The sequence below is a fragment of the Corvus kubaryi genome, unplaced genomic scaffold (genome assembly GCF_017639235.1).
Source record: "Corvus kubaryi isolate FWS band 111438036 unplaced genomic scaffold, C.kubaryi_AGA036_p1.0 split1-37296, whole genome shotgun sequence".
In the NCBI taxonomy this organism is placed as follows: domain Eukaryota; kingdom Metazoa; phylum Chordata; class Aves; order Passeriformes; family Corvidae; genus Corvus; species Corvus kubaryi.
Genome location: NW_024582075.1, coordinates 1,939,248 through 1,956,383, shown reverse-complemented (window position 1 = coordinate 1,956,383; position 17,136 = coordinate 1,939,248).

Sequence of the window (17,136 nt, the reverse complement as noted above, 5' to 3'; positions counted from 1 at the left end):
AAATCATAGAACATGCTGAGTTGGAAGGGACCCATCAGGATCATAAAGTCCAGCTCCTGGCCCTGCACAGGACACCCCAAGAGTCACACCATGTGCCTGAGAGCATTGTCCAAACACCTCTTGAACTCTGTCAGGCTGGTGCTGTGACCACTTCCCTGGGGAGCCTGTTCAATGCCCAACTACCCTCTGGGTGAAGAGCCTTTTCCTGATATCCAGTCTAAACCTCTCCTGACACAACTTCAGGCCATTCCCTCAGGTCCTGTCACTGGTTGCCAGAAAGACCAGATCAGTGCCTGCCCCTCCTCTTCCCCTCACAAGGAAGTTGTAACTGCAGTGAGGTCTCCCCTCAGTCTCTTCTTCTCCAGGCTGAACAGACCAAGTGACCTCAGCCATTCCTCATGCTGCTTCCCCTCAAGGCCCTTCACCATCCTCGTGCCCTCCTTTGGACACTCCCTAAGAGCTCAGTGTCTTTTCTGTATTGTGGTGCCCAAAACTGCACACAGCACTCCAGATCTGTACAGGCTGGAAGAGTGCGGTAACAAGACCCTTATGGAGTTCAACAGATACAAGTGTAAGGTTTGGCACCTGGGAAAACATAATCCATGAGTGCAGCAGGGACTGGGATCTACCCAGCTAAGGAGCAGCCCTGTGGAAAGGGACCTGGATGTCCTTGGACAGGCTCAGTGAACAGGCCTGCTATGGCAGAGAAAGCCAGGGGGATGCCAGGCTGCATCAACAAGGACATCACCAGCAGAGATAGAGGAGTCATTACCTCACTCTGCTCAGCACTTGTAAGGCTACCCCTGGAACACTGTGTTCAGTTTTGACCCGTCATACAAAACAAAAGACATGGATAGGCTGGAGAGAGTCCAGAGAAGGGGCGCAAAGAGCCAGGAAGCCTGCCAGATGGGAAAAGACCTAGGGAAAACCTAATCGCCATGTTCCAGTATTTGAAGGGTGCCTACAAAGAAAATTGAGACTCCCCTTCCACAAGGAGTCCCATGGAAAAGATGAGGGGCAATGGGTACAAGTTATTCCTGGGGATATTCAGTTTAGGCACTAGAGGAAAGTTTTTCACAATGAGAACTATAAGCCATTGGATTAGTCTCCCCAGGAAAGTTATTAATTCCCCCACATGATTGGGGAATTTGGCTGAACAGGTTTCTGGGTCATCTTGCCTACACTGTGTTTTTGCCAGGAAAGTTGGTCTCTCCTTGGTCTTCCCTTCCAATCTTACATGACCGTTCTATACAATAGACAGTAATTCAGTTGCTAAGTAAAACGACTACTTAGCAGTTTAATTATTTCTATGTACATTATTTCTGTGTTATGGTTTCAGCAGGAGTTGAATGCACAAAAAACCCAAGGAATCATTACTGTATTTTAATAAAGAAATTATTTTGATTGTAAACATTCTGGCAAAACAGACAAACAGCAACTCTATTGATATGAAATTTAAAAGGTTGACAGCCATATAAATTCTTTTCCTACTCTAGAAGAATTCAAACAGCATCCTCTCAATGCTTAGTCAATCTGACCCTGTCCTGACCTGCAGGCACTCTATAAAACTGATTTAAAATAGTTGGTACTTGATCCATTGCATCTCTCCTTGTGTGCTAATAAGTACTAAAAACTGGAGAGACTTTATTTTATATATACATTGAGTGGCCCCATACAAATCACAGGTCAGCAGGAAACTGTCAGAGAAGTTTCTTTAGGACTGTACCATTCTTGAGACATGTTGGCTATACATATCCTCTTTTTCTCTTTCAAAAATATATTTTTCTCATTTCCTCCTATAGGTGTTTTTTGCTCTTTTCCTGTTTTGAGAAATATTGAGTTCTGAAAAGGCAAGAAAAAAGGAGACAAGAAAAAATAAATATCTCCTAGAATCAAATACATGACAACTGGAAACCTCTTCCTCTGAAAACATTGAAGTGCTTCAAAAAGGCAATTAAATGTGAAAGCATTTCCTTGTTTATTTCATCATACTTCAGGATCTAGTGCAGCCACAATGTCTTCACATTGCAGATGTAATTTTTAACTTTCAGAAGTTTCCCAATTGCAGATTTTTCTGTTTTCTTGGCCATATGATACACTGCATTTTAGTGCTCATAATTTGTGTAAAGTTCAGGCTATTTAGTATTAAAGCACTGATACAGGAAGGATTACTGACACTAGGAGTTTGGAACTTCTTTTAAAACCTGCGGTTTCTGTAGTCACCTTCAGAATTCCTTTCTTTAAAATTTGTTATAGGTGTAATATTAAACAGATGCTGATTTTTCTGTAATGTGTTGTGGGAGATTGGATCAAATACGCTTTAACCACCACTGTCCTCAACAGATTGCTTTTTTCTGCCAAGATCTGACACACAAATCACTTTCCATGCCTAAAATGCTGTTATTACTCCATTAATCCTTTTTATCTTAACTCTACGTTCCTCCCAGCTTTGGGACTCCAGTAGAAAAGTGGAGGGATCTTGTATGATACAGATTTACTGGCTAAGTTACAGGCAGGTGAACACTGTCAGACTAGTTCAGTCTGCACCAATGCATGGGAGTTTTTTTGCCATAGATAACTGCATCTGAGGCTGTTTGAAATGCCTCATAATGTCTAGAGTGTGCATGTCTTTAAGTCCCCTTCTTCATGTCCAAGTTCTTTCTCTTCATGCTCTCACTCCCCATTTCCCTTTTTTCATCCCTCTCTTCTTTTACACAAGCACACAGACAGACAACTGACTGAAAATCTTTGTTTAAATGATTAAATTGCTGTAGATAAAGTATTTCCTTTCTGTTTAATCTTCCCACCTGGTTCAATCTATGATGTAATGTTTTCCATAATGTTTTCAGGAAGATGAGAGTAGGATGCAGAGAAATGAAATTTGCTGGGAAAAAAAGAATGCAAAGGGTATCTTTGCAAATCTTCAACACTAATACCACATTCCAATCACTAATTTTTGTCACTTTGCCTTGCATAATGTCACAGCACACAGTGATCCGGCAAAACAAGTATTATGGCAGGCACTTCTTTGCACAATTAGGAAATACAATACTCTATATTGGTACTGTGTCCACAGCAAGGTTTGGGAGTGGTCTCTGCAAGAGGAGACCAGGGCTGCCCCATGCTGGCCACAGCTGCTCAAGCCAGCTCCAGTGGATCCATCACAGGACACGGCTGAGCCCTTCAGCCATGCTGCTGGTGTGTCTGGAAACACTTATTTTAAAAAGGGCAGAAAATACCGTAAAAAGAGAAGGAAAGAACAAAAAGAGTGAGAAGGAAAGAACAAAAAGAGTGAGAAGCAGAACAAGGTAAAAACAAAGGTCAGACAAGCAGAAGGAGGTCCTCCATGGCAGAGCAGAAATTCCCTGGATACCACGGAAAACCCATGCTGGAACAGGTTTATCCTAAAGAACTGGAGTCCATGAAGAGGACCCACACAGGAGCACAGGAACAGTGTGAGGAGGAAGAAGCAGCAGAGAGACAACTGCTGTGTCTTTACTGCAGCCCCTGCTGTGCAGCTCAGGGTGGGATAGAGTCAGGAGTGAAGGAGTCAACGTGGGCCTTGGAATGGAGGGTAGGAGAGTGGTTTCTCTGACTGTCTTTGTATCTCATCATTTGGATCTATTTTAATTGGAAATAAAAGAAATTTGTTTTCCCCGAGTATGTTTTCCCATGAGAGGAACTGGTAAGTAACCTCCTATCTTTATCTCCAACCCATGAACTTTCTCAACCTACTTTTTCTCCTGTCCTGCTGGAGGGGAGTGGTGAGCAGCTGGGTGGGAGTTTGGCTGCTAGCCAGAGCTAACCCACCACGATGCATGACTGTGTTACTGTGGCATGCAGAGGTCGAAGTTGTCATTAGACAAGGAATGACCCTTGACTGTAAAGATTATGCAGGAAGACCACCCTGGAGCAAGATCCAGAATTCCTGTGCCACAAGCTTGTGAAACAGCTACACAGCCACAGCCGTTTCTCTGATATGCTAAAATACATGTCACTGGGGAAAAATGAAACCTTGACATAAAGAAAACACACACGCTTAATTGCTACCTCATATAACAAGTAATTACTGATGTATATTGCAGCTTTCAAAAAACTGGACTCCATGGACTTTCTGTGGTGAGACACTGCAGTCAGGATAACTCTGGCATCTATGAGCATTCATCAGTCTAAAATTCAGTACAGGAAGAGTCCCTTTTCCTAAATTTTCTCTTGTCAATAGCAGAACATTGCAAGAAAATTTGACTCCACTGAGATCATGATAATGTAAGCGAAGGCTGGATGTGAAGAATATTTCAGGGTTATGTAGTAATTCAAAACTCCTCTTTATTGTCCACTAATTTTCAGCTATTTTTATGTCCTTAAAAAAAAAGAAAAAAAAAAAGAACCAGAGATGCTGAAACTTATCCATAAACAGCAGCATTCTTCCCATGCCCCACCCTGCCACTCAGCTTGTCCTCAGGAATAGGCTTTCCTTAACATCAAATAGAATCCAACGCAGCTTTAAACAAAATCTTCTTAAAGCAACCAAGAAAGAAGAATGGCTCATACTGGGATTGTTTCCTTGGATTTAATGTTTTTAATTAAAAAAAAACAAAACACAAAAGTTTATGCTTAAAGCTTCATTCTAAGCATATTCAAAGTGCGTGCCCTCAACAGCTGGGGATGAAAACAGTTTTATCTTAGGGGGCACTGGGTAGGCGGCCAGTGTTGCTACTTGCTTGGGAATAGTTTTGCACTCAGGAAATCTGTCCATCAACTTTAGTAATGATCTGTGTTTAATCTGCTGAAAAAGAAAACAAGCTCAGATATCTTATGCTTCTCATCTTTATGACAGGTGTATCAGCATGAGAAGTTTATTTTTTTTCAGTCAGGATTTATTGTTCCAGAGATATTCTTGCTGCATACTAATGCCCTATTTTCATGAGAGGTTGCAAGTTCATTACCCTGGGATGTTTTTCTTAACTTTCACTGTGATAATAAAAGCACCTACACCTCAGCTTAAATATGTAAATCATTCTTTATCTGAGTAGTGGCAAGAAGTGTTGCCTTAATATTTCAGAATAAAAATGTTAAAAAATGAAGAATGAAATATATGTAAAATCATTTTGTTTACCCAGCTGGACCAGGCCTTTGTTAGAAATCGTTTGAAGTGGCTGGATACTGATGTAATTTTGGAAAATGCATTAAACAGAGAAAAAATGTTTTTCTTTTGTTATAAGTCAGTACCAGGAGGGAAGGAAATACAGTAAAATTTGCCGCAAGCAGTCTCTCAGGGGAACAACAAAAATTGACTGCTTAATGGATATGGCCTTCTAATAAATTCGAACAAGAATTTATTGAATTTTTTAGGGATATGCAGAGGCTGTTTGTAGACAAAGAAGTCTGAAAGAGTTTGTATTTTGTGTAGATCTTATATGTAATTTTATTAAGGAGTATGTTTAGTTATGAAAGAAGGCTTTCTCTTAATAATAAACAGTTTGATTTAGTAATTCTTCTGTAACAAAAAAACCTTGCACAGAGTAATGTACTGAAATATGTGATTTCCCATCTGATTAGTTGCTGTTTTCTAAATGTGTTTGTTATTGAACCTTCAGTACATTTCTCTTGAGTATTCTTTTCATAATGAGGCTGCTCGAAGGGACTACCAGGGTCTCTGCTTGTACTTTGAGTAGACAAGTGTTTTCCAAAACAGGAAAATGTTTTGTTAAGCAATGCTGAGGTCAGACATAAAATGACAGTGGCTTCTGACTGACTGACTTTATGTGGTTGAGGAAATCTGGATGTTATTCTTGACGAGAAGATGAAGTGATAACCTACACAAAACTTTTCCTGGAGGAGTATTGCCAGGAACTGTCACACTGCACTCTGTAGGATAACTGACTCAAAGATACTGAGAATAATCACTCTTTTCATCTGTTTATAACATGGAATACATTTGTATTGTTGACACTCTTATATACCAGGGTCCCCTATGATGCCTGGGAGGATTACACTTCCAGAGAACCTCATCAAAGGGACATCAGATTTCACAGATCTAGTCAGACAGACAATTGCACAGGAGCTTACCCCTTATTGACAGCCATTTAATATTTTACTAGTGGCATTATATCACCGTCATCCACAAGTTTCAAATGAGAAACAGGTCCCTGCATACCCTGGTCATAGCAGAGAGAAAACATGCCCTCTCAAGTTCACAGTTTGGGTATATGATTAAAGACAAAAGGTACAAGTGGAGAACTCCTGTCAGAAAGAGAAGTTACTCTTAAAACCCCACCTATTTGAGTGTGTGAGGATCACTGCTTTTACTGAAAAGTTAAATAACTTCTGATCCCAGGATTCTGCTGAATCTGGCCTGTTGGCTCACTGTACACCTGCAAAATGCTGAAGCAACAGGGAGAATGAAATGCTGGCCTTTGGTCTAATTTACACCCAGTGAATCTAGGACTCCTCTTACACCTCCCTTACTGGCCAGCAAGGACTGCTTGTCCACTCAGAAGACAACTAAGAAGAGCTCAGTACTGATACTGTACTGAGTTGAATCCCACAGTTTTAAACTATGGATGGAACTCATCTCACTGAGATAATAAAAATGGTACTATCTAGAGTAAGAAGTTATTTTCAAATTCTTGCCACCACAAGGAGTTGCCCTTTGTAAAAGCAATGATGATGGGTTTTGTGCAGCTTATTCTATAGGGACGTCATGGGCTCAGCATTTAATAAATGCAATGCTTAATTGTGATGCTTAGCTGCTTTTTATGGGATGGTACATAAAAGGAGGGAAAAAGCAGACATTTAACAAGACCTGACTGAGAATGGAGGAGGTAGGAGATAGAAAGTGGCAGGAAGTCATGGTCCAGTGTTGCTTTAGACACTAATGCAGCATGTTCATTACACTATTTTTGATTTCAAGCAAGTTTTCATTCCCCTATTCTGTCTGTGACCATGAAGCTATAGGATTACATATAGGAAAGCCAGACTGTGAAAAGTAAGAAATCAACCATGAAAAGATTATGAAAATTGGATGTAATACAAGACTGAAATAACATGAGAAAGGAACTCGTAAGAAACAGCATGAAACCCACAGAGCCATTCATTAAGTGCCTCAGGTGGAGTGCAATGGTTTGCCTTATGGAAGATAGAGCCCATGACTTTTAACTTGGTAATTTCCCTTTAAGGATCAGATAAACAAAAATGTCAATGACCTTGGCAACATGACCCAAGTATCTTAGTTTCACTAGGATGAACTGTTCTTGGAAAAAATTCTCCCCTGTCTGAGTCACAACCAGGTTTTTCCTTCTGGAGTAGGAATGTGTGCTGTTCTTCCCCCTGCTCCCTTCCCAGCTAGCAACGCAGGCAAATTCCAGCTCACTAGTCTGGCATTTCAATTTCTGTAGGGTCTTCTCATGTTATGCCAGTGTAGAAGCTTTCACATTTTTTGTAACATTCTTTTGAAACAGAACTCCTCCAAAGCACCTTGCTAGAGTCCAGTGACTGAACTTTGAAAAGGATGGGGTTTTGTCTTTGTTCACAAAATGTGCAAAAGTAAATTTAATTCTCTGTGGCATATTAGAGAGGCCTGCGAGCAGTAATTACAGAAGTGGTTACATTTAGGCTTAAGAATACAGTGGCAGGGATATTCATTTGGGAAACAAGGTGATGCACACCATGCCACTTAAACATTAACTGCATTGTGTAAAAAGGTATTTTTACCTTCTGTTGAACAAAAACAGCAAAAATGTATGTATTCTTCAGTTCAACTGCATTTAGTGATTTTTTTTGTTTCTTTCTTTCTGTTTTTCTTTCTACAGGCATATAGACTGCCCATCCAGGAAAGAAATCATGCAAGTAGTTCACATGTTTTTGAGACAGTTAATGCCAATTGGCAGTGCTTTGAATCATTATGGAAGTGTCCAGAGCACTCAGTGATATGCAGAATGTAGATCTGGTGCCTCCCTCAGGTCACGGCAATTATAGTTTGAACATTCTGAATCAAAGAAAAACAACCTGCTCAGCAAACCAGTAAATACTGAGATGGCTCTGCTCTCAAACCCCCTGGCCTGACACTGCTCTGTCACAGAAGCAAGTCATGTTCATCTCCAGGCTGGAGTGTCCTTCCATCCCAGTAGCTGTCAATGCATTTTGAACACAGTAGGTTAAGTTCTTGTGCTAGGACACTGGTGTGATAAGTAGGTTCAATCCTTTCCCTGCATCATGCTAATTTTTACTGGGGTTTCTGGCCTCTTAGTCTGACCTTCAGGAACACCATTTTCTCTAAACAAAGGAACCATACTGTATGAGCCGATTCTGCATTACACCACTTTGAAATAGCTTTTAATAGCAGTACTCCAGCCAAAAATAATTACGGTGAATTCTCCATTATCTGATGGAAAGAAACAAACATAGCAGAAAAACATGTATGATGCAAGTACCAGGAGCAGTCATGGAACCAGTTCTCACAAGATTAGCCAGACCTAGGAGTATTCCTTCACTGTACCCCCCTGACACTCCAAATTGGAGGAGGAGTGCACTCATTCATGCACAGCACCCGACCTTAACTGATCTCTAAGTGCACCACATTTCAACAGAGCTAACAAGCTTTCTAAGAATCCAGAGTGCTCTGCAGCACAGTAGGAGACAGATGATGCTTGATGTGGCATGAGCACAAGTGCATAAAAACTGCTGGCGTTGTGCTGGCAAAGAAGAGCCCCTTGGATGCAGTTTCAGAGGGTTCCACAGTACTGGTTTGGTGTGTGTTGCACAGAGACAACAAATCTGGCTCTCCACTGAGATAATCCCAGTCCAAACTACTCTCTGCACAAACTTCATTATGCCCAAAGATAATAACCCAAGGAGACTGGGTAGGTTCTTGCAGAGCCAGCACTGTCTTGTCTTCTGTGACACAATTAATCAGTAGTACAGATCCATTGCTGGCAAATAGTCAAGGGCGAAGTATACGGAGAAATATGTCATGCTTGTGCCACTTGATTTCTTGATGTTTGCTGTCTTGCCACCTGCAAGGAGGATATGAAAGTCGAACAGCAGTGTGTTGTCCATGAAACCTTGAGACAATTCTATTGCTCTCTTATTACCTTTAACAACATCCTTACGCATCTTGAAGGCAAATCTGGAAGAGTCTGCTACTGGCAATCCCTGCAAAGAAAATTAGGGGAGGTGAAAAGGAAAAAACAAGTATGAAAGGATGATACAAGTAATGTAGCTTGAGTGTGTATCCAAAACTGCCAAACTGATACGCTGTCTTTAGGAGTCAAAGATCTCACATGTTTTATGAATAGACTCAAAACTTTAAATCATGGTATTGTACTGATATTATAACTGATGCCAAGTGAATAAAAGCATAAGCCCCACTCTGACCTCTAAAAAAATACTGACAGTGAAAATGCAAATGTGTCACAGCATTTTTAGAGTTGACAGCTAAGTATCACAAAGTGGTTGTTAATATTTTTGTTCTTTGTAACACAGGCAACCTCAAGAAGGCCCTCAGTGAGGTCTGAGCTCCTCTTCAAGTTTCTTTTGTAACACAGTTAAAAAATTAACAAATTCAGCATTTCCCATTAACAAAAAATATAAAACAAACTATAGAGACAGGATTTGCAAAATTTTCAGCTGCATTTCCAATCATCATAAGGTAAACTTTTCTAAATTATTTGATCATGCAATGTTCTTTAAAAATAACCTCATATGCCCTCTTTAATCTATATTGACAGCATTCATATCACAGAGCACAGTGAAATTAAAGTGAAATGGCTGAGCAAACAACTCATATTCTCAGTTTTCAGAAAAAAAAAGGATTGAGAATAGTCTTTAATTTTTCCTAATTATTTCCTTTAAAAGTCTGGTTTCATGTATATACAATATCTTCCTTTTCTTTTCTGAAGCAGGTAACAAAAGTTCCATTCTTCTAAAGGCTCAGGAAAGGTCCTGTTAGTTATGGTAACACCAAAAAGTCCTGTTCATGTACAGCCAGAAGCAGAGCATAGAAGTCTGCTGCAGAACTAAGGATAAGAAGAACTACAAGAAACATGCTGTCCATACAGCTTGTGAACAATTCAATAAAAGGCAACTATAAATTCCTGTCTGAAGTGTCTAGATAATAATACAGGTGCCCTCAGCCAAGTACAGAAAAAAAGCAGAGCAAACAAACAAAATACTCAAACTGCCTACAAAATTAAGTGAAATATTGTTCTAAATCCTTTCTTTTCTTGTTATTAATATTTCTGTTTGTGTCTCCCTCCTGCAGCTCTTGGCAAATACTAAAACTATTTGGAAAAGCAGCTCATTCTTCCCACCTCATCTGTGCCTTCTCTTAAGCCCCAAAATCATTAAGCATTGTGGTCCTTGCTGAAATCCTGTTTACCAGCGTTGCTTTGTTACGTGGGTATTTTCAAGTTTTCAAAGGAACTTTTTGTTCCTACGGAGTGAAGTCTCCTCGTGTCATTCTGCAGTCAAGTTAGCCAAGGTGCTGATAGCCCCCTGCAGTGAAAGAACATGAGGAGAGTGAAAACTGGGGGAAACAGAGCAGTCTTTTCAACTGTCAACATTTATTTAAATGTAATCATGAAATTTGGCTGTTCCTTGGGCCATGTGGTGTCTGCCCATTCTGCAGGGTGGGGCTGGAATTACTGCTGGCATGAATTTGTTTGGCCTCTTATTTTCATAACCCTTCGGAGCCACACAAGGGGAAAACAAGAGGCTACATAAGTACATTTGAGGGCTAAATGTTTGTCTGGCATGCTTGCATCATACAGGACTTGGAAGGGCCGAGGAAATCCTCTGAGCTTAGGGAATGTGAGGTGAGCTGCATAGTTTAATATGCAGACAGACAGCTGAGGAGATATAGAAAAAGAAAATACTCAAGCAGGTACTGAAAGGGGTCAATACGCAGGGATCAATGTCAGAGGAGAAAATGGGTGAACGATTAACTCTATTGTCCTCCATAATAATGATTTCAAATCCACTTATGGCAAGAAGATTAATGGGGCTTCCCCTTCGATGAGAAAGGGATATGCCCCTTCATTTAGCTCAGCTCTCTGATTTTCTGAAGCCTTTTGTGGCCACTTTTATTCCCCCGCAGACTCTGTGGTTTCTCCTACAGTAATCTTGGCCCCTCCCTCTTCATAAATCTTCCTGTTTATCTCTCCTCCCACGTCCTTTCAGGTCCCCTCCTCGTGCTTAGCCAAACTGTCATGCTGCCCAGTTCTCCTGATGAGGCTGCAAAGAGGGGTGTGGCTGCTGCTCCTGCTTCCCACCAGCAGGAAGGATGACTTTAGCAGGTGACAGCAATTGGAAATGGCTCCCATGCTCTGTCTTCAACTCCTCTGCTTCTCTTCAGCAGCAAAAACTGACTACAAAATAATGAGAAGGATGGGAGAGCCTAGAGAACTTGCAGGCTGTGGTGGTATCTAGAGAGGCTGGGAGAAATCTAGAAGATGATTCCAAAGAAGTAGAAGAAATACTGAAGGAGAACTGGAAGTGTTTTTCACACGGGAAAATTAGAAGATCAACACAGTGCTTCCAGTTACAAGTTACTCACATATATTTAATAGTAAATCTGGATATGGGTCTGCATAAAACAAGTGTCTTGCAGAGTATCACCAACAAAGATCAGTGGTAGGTGTAGTTGTTTGGGGACATGACCACATGACAGAAATAGATAAGTGGCTTAGAAAAGAGAGAGAAAATGCTCAAACAGTACAGCTGGGCAATGAAGACAAAGGGCGAGCATGCTGAGAAGTGAGAGGGAAAGCAAACTGGCAGGGAAGAGAAAGAGGATGAAGAATGAAGATGGCACTGGCAGGTTTGCCGCAGAAGAAAACATTAGCCAAGTCAAGTGCTAGTACAAAAATTAAAAAAAAGAATACAAAAAAAAAAAAAAGTAAGAGACGAAGATTACAATATGGGAAAGGGAAGAGGAGGCAGACAGAAGAAAGGGAGAGACCAATGCGGCAGTGACAGATTCTTTCATTTATTATTAATACAAAGGTGCTGTTGATCTTGCAAAGTGGCCACTCTGCTTCTCCCACCAAGACTTGGTCTCTTTCAGAACATAAATCCAGGTCCTCAGGAGAGGGTTCAGTGGATGTTTTACATGTTTGGCATCTGATGCATTGACAGACTGCACATGGGAGGCCTTCAAGTATTTTCAGATGCATCTGAAGACTGGAGAATCTCTGACTTTCTTCACGATTTGGTTGAGTACAGAGAGATTTTAAAGCCCATGTCCATTTATAACATGCAGCTGTTGTTTTAGTGACATCTTGGCATAGAAGTATGGGATAAAAACTGGTCTAAGTGCAGCTCTTGACTTTTTTTGGTCGTAATTAAATTCTGGATCTTACTTGTGAGGGATTTTTAAGGAAGAACTGGAAATCAATCCTTTCTGCTGACATTATTCCTGGCTTATTTACTTCAAATGCAGTTAATGGAGGGAAAAAGGCAGAGGATAAGGAATCACTTGCAGCTCTTCTGCTTGGAGATCCATTTTGGTGGGGCTACTGTCATGAAACATGAAAGAAAAAGGCTGGTAGATTAAAAACCAAAAAACTTTAGCATGTAAATGCAAAAAGAAATGGTAGGGGTTTAAGTCACAGAGGCTCAAATCCCTGTGGGGGCCACTTAGGAAGAATTACTTGACTCACAGATTTTAGAGCCAGAAGGGATCAACAGATTGTTAATTTGACCTACTGTGTTACACGGCCATAGTATTTCATCCAGCTAATTTTGCAGCTAGCCTAAAGCCTTGTCTTTCCTGAAGTCAGGTGGGCTTGATATAGAGATTTGAGTGGCTGAAGAACTCAATGCATGTTAACAGTTTCTCCTCTGATAGTTTATTCCTTCTTGTTTAAAATATGTTGATTTTATATTTAACTTTATACATATTCAGCCTCTTTTGTTTTTCTTTTTGTTGTTGTTGCTGTTAAACTTTTTCTTCTTTGTTGGATGCCTTCATTACCTATTCTTTTCTTGATGTGAAAGATTCTTTTTAAATGAAGAGTGTACACTAGGTACAAAAGATATGTGGAAAAAAGGGCATCCAGACAACACTAATATGAGTGACTGGAATGGAGAACATCTGTTGCAAGAAAATGGTCTCATTCTGAAGTATACTGTGTGTATGTAGCTGGGCTCCCCTGCAGCTGATGCACTGCTGTTCCAGTTTGCATCTAGGTATTGATGATCGGGGCACAAACTCGCTGATGGCTCGACACTGCAGTTGCAGGGTAAAGGGGCTTCCCTGGAGGCAGGGTGATTCCAGCTCTTGAGACAGCTTTTGGCAATGGTGGCTGCCTATGTGGGATGTAATAAAAAGGGAAAGAGCGTGAAATGGCAGACTGTGTGAGGCTGCAATGAGTCAGCCCCTCCGAGGGGGCTGGAAGAAATGTATAGTCTGTATAAAGGAGCCCTGGGCTGCCCTGAGCTGGAGGCGAGGAGTTTGCGTTTCTGCAAATCCAATTCCTCTGATATTCTTGGCAGTCAGGGGAGGAAACTCACAGCAGAGAGCTCTGGTGTGTGCGGAGTGATGATTCTCAGGCTGCTTTCTGGGAAGGCAGGCCAATAAACGTGGCTACCATGTCCTGCAACAACAGTCCTGAAGAGGGAGCATGAACTAACAGCAGTGTCTAGGGCAATATAAAACGCATCCTTTGTGATGGACTGAGCAGTGTAAGACTAATGGCTACAGCACTGCTTAACCACTGACACGAATAATTCACATATAGATGTCTTTAATAACCAATGACTTGGTTATTGTGCTAATTAAAATTGTCCTTTCTGCGATATTTTTTTTTTTTAGAAGTTCATCATCTTACAATTTTCATGCTGACATTTATTCTTCCATTTGTTCTTCTAAATACTGGGTTTTTTCTTTTTCTGTCCAAACATAAGGGTCCTTCCTCCCTCTTACTGCATTTTGGAGTTTCAAAATTCTTTCTCAGAATTTCCCTTTCTCTTGTTAATGATACTAATTCCAAGCATCTGACATTTTTCCCCACCAGTCTTTCTTATTGAAAAGTATTATCAGAGGTATCGTAGGAGTATAATTGTGAGATAAACACAGTTCTGGTGAAAACAGCACTAGGTATTTTCAGGTGGTCACACGGGGAAATGTCATTAACACTGTGTAATTTGCTTGGAGTAGCCCAGCCTTGGAATGTGTGGCAGTATTTCACTGCATGAAAAATGATTGTTGCTTCAGCTGCAGCCATATCCATCTTCCTGGGAAAACTTCCAGCTTCAAAGGGAAATCTGGTTGTACAAGTTTGAACTGTGTTCTTAGCTGCAACATAATCTTTTCTGTCTTCTAGTTGTCCGTTGGAAACGGTAATGAAAACATGGCACGCGTTCCTTTCAGCCTCGGTGTAACCTTTCTCTTCTTCAGGAAAGAAGAGTTACTGAACCCAGAGGGCAATTAATTTACTGACATTCCTTCAGGTGCTTTGAAGATATGCTCTGAGGGAGGGCCTGCATGCTGATCCGTAGAGTAAAGCAAAAGGGTGGCACCTACCAAGGCAATGTCAAAAAAATAAATACATTGGTCTCCTAAGTAATGTCTTCACAACAACTAAATCATATTAAACATGGACTGATTTCATGGGCTGAATAGTCAAGTTCTTAAATCTTCAGTTACCAAAACATGTTGTCATAGGAAAATCTTCAGTGGAGCTAATGTTACTGCTTTGCACATAGGAGAAAAGAAATACTGGTAATGGGAAAGACACACAACAAACATTTCCAAACTTTCAGAAAAGCAAGCCAGAAAGTAAAAGTAATGTATAATGAAATAGACTTCCCTCATTTGTTTTTTCTCCATGAGCAAATGAGCTATAATAAACAGTAAAAATAAAGAAGTCCTAGCAATTGATGACCTCTCACCTTCACCCCATCCAAGCTACTTTTAAAGGCATTTTTCATACTCTTGGTTTATTTATTGTTCCTCTGCTGCTTCCAAGTTGACCTTCAGATAGGATCCCACCCAGAGTTTTGCAGGAAGCAAAACAGGGCAGCAGAAGCAAAAGAGTTATTAGTTGGAATGGTGGTTACAAAAATATGTGCGAAGTAATTGTATCAGGGCTGTTCCTGTCTTGCTGGGATACAAATATTTTTATTGATGTTTGTCTCAGGCACTTTGGGAAATTATCAGACACATTGATATCCTATGATAAGTTTCCCATAGCTTCTCTATGATCCTTCCTCTTGTTCCAGGATGCCTTAATTGCACACGTACATGAAATGTAAATTACTTCGTATAATAAAACCTGTTCTAGAGACTATCTTGTCCACTCTGGGATAGAGCCTGGCTTGAAGAAGATACACAACGGAAAGCAATTAATTTCTGCTGGTTTTCTTTCTCTGGTAAAAGTAATTACTGTGGTTTTTGTTTGTATTCTATCTAGTCAGCAAGAGTTGATAATGGAGTATGGAAAAGATACAAACCAGAAGAGATTAAAGGCAATTTTTTACTGTTCAATTTAAAATAACACAGATCTGTACCAGTCAGCTGCAGTAAACCACATGTATGGCATATGTAATATAGCAAACATTTTTCAGGGTTGTCCATTTTTGTTTTTTTCAAATACCTAAACATCTACATACATACAAGCATACACACATACACACACACATAATACGCCAATCAGGAATTCAGCTGGATTTTTCTCACCAATTTTTAATATAGCATTAATACAAATTTATACAAAAAATTACCAGGTTTTATATACATAGTAACTTATTAAAAAATCGGTCTATTTTATTGACTGTACTTGTAACAGAAAATTGATTTCATCACCTTGATGAGAACTTTGTTAAGGATTTGGGATGGGCTTTTAAATTAGGATAGAAGTATTCTTTAGTTTGTTCCTCATTTCTGATGATTTGAAAACACTTTTATTAATTCAAACAAAAAACCAGTAAGACGTTGGGGTCTTTTTCCTAAATCTTGTTCTGTGATTACTCTCTTGCTATTTTCAGACCTTTGAGCTGACGTCTGAGACAGCTCATGTGGAAACAACAGTCATAACCTGTCTACCACCTAAAATCATACAATGGAGAAAAATATTTTTTATTTTCTGAAGACACATAGGTGAATGTAGGTGTTTACAACATGCAAACATACTTTTATTTCTATTTATAAACTTTCTGTTGGATCTGTGAGGCAAAGGGTAACTTTAATTTTAGCACTTCCTAGATTTTGACTCTGTAACTGCACTATTAATCTTTAGTGTTTATTTATCTGTCACATACAATGATCAGAGTTTTGTAGCCTCAAATAACTTGAAACTAACAGTCTTGGGTGATAGAATCAAGGCTGAAGGTGAAAAAAATTTCTTGTATTTTTGATGGCATCAAAGCATTCTGAAAATACCGCTAAAAAGAGGGTCAGCATCTTAATTCTGTCAAAAGCTGGGAGCTCTGTGTCATGCTGACAATAAATTTGGTGCAATACAAACTGTGTTTAAACCCTAAGGCAAAGTGCAGGTTAAATATCATTTGCTTTTAATCCAAGTGCTACTCATTTGATGAACACCCTCTGCCATACACAGCATAAAGGTGAATTAACTCTTGAGCTTACTGGTGCTGCAGTGTCAGAAGGCCTTGCCTGCTATCACTTTCCTTCTCTGCACACTGATGTTTTGAAATGCAACTTGTTCCAATCAGGCAACCTGATTTAGCTTCTCTGAAAGCTTTTTGTAATTTTAATTTTGAGTCTCAGGCCTGAGAATTCACATGGATGAAGGATGTGGTGTTGTAAAACCCTTTTGACAGGATTGCTTCATGTTTGCCTTACCAGCATACCCGGCACATGAAAAATTTCCAACAGGTACTAGAATTTGTTTGCAGTAGATCTCTGTTGCTTAGCAGAACACAAAGACTCTTGGCAAGACCCTATGCAAATGATGCCTGTTGTGTATTTTAAGGTCATCACCAAGTGACAACTGAAGTTTGTTATGCAGAAAGGGGCAGCATGAAAGTGGCACTGCTGGTTTGCTCTTGGCATTGCCACCAGAGAACACTTGCCATGGGAATGTTCGGATCAGCGGTGTTTTCTTGTACCAATCATTTATCATTGTTTCTGTAGAATTAACTTCTATGGAAAATATGAAGCTTGCAAAAGTTAGA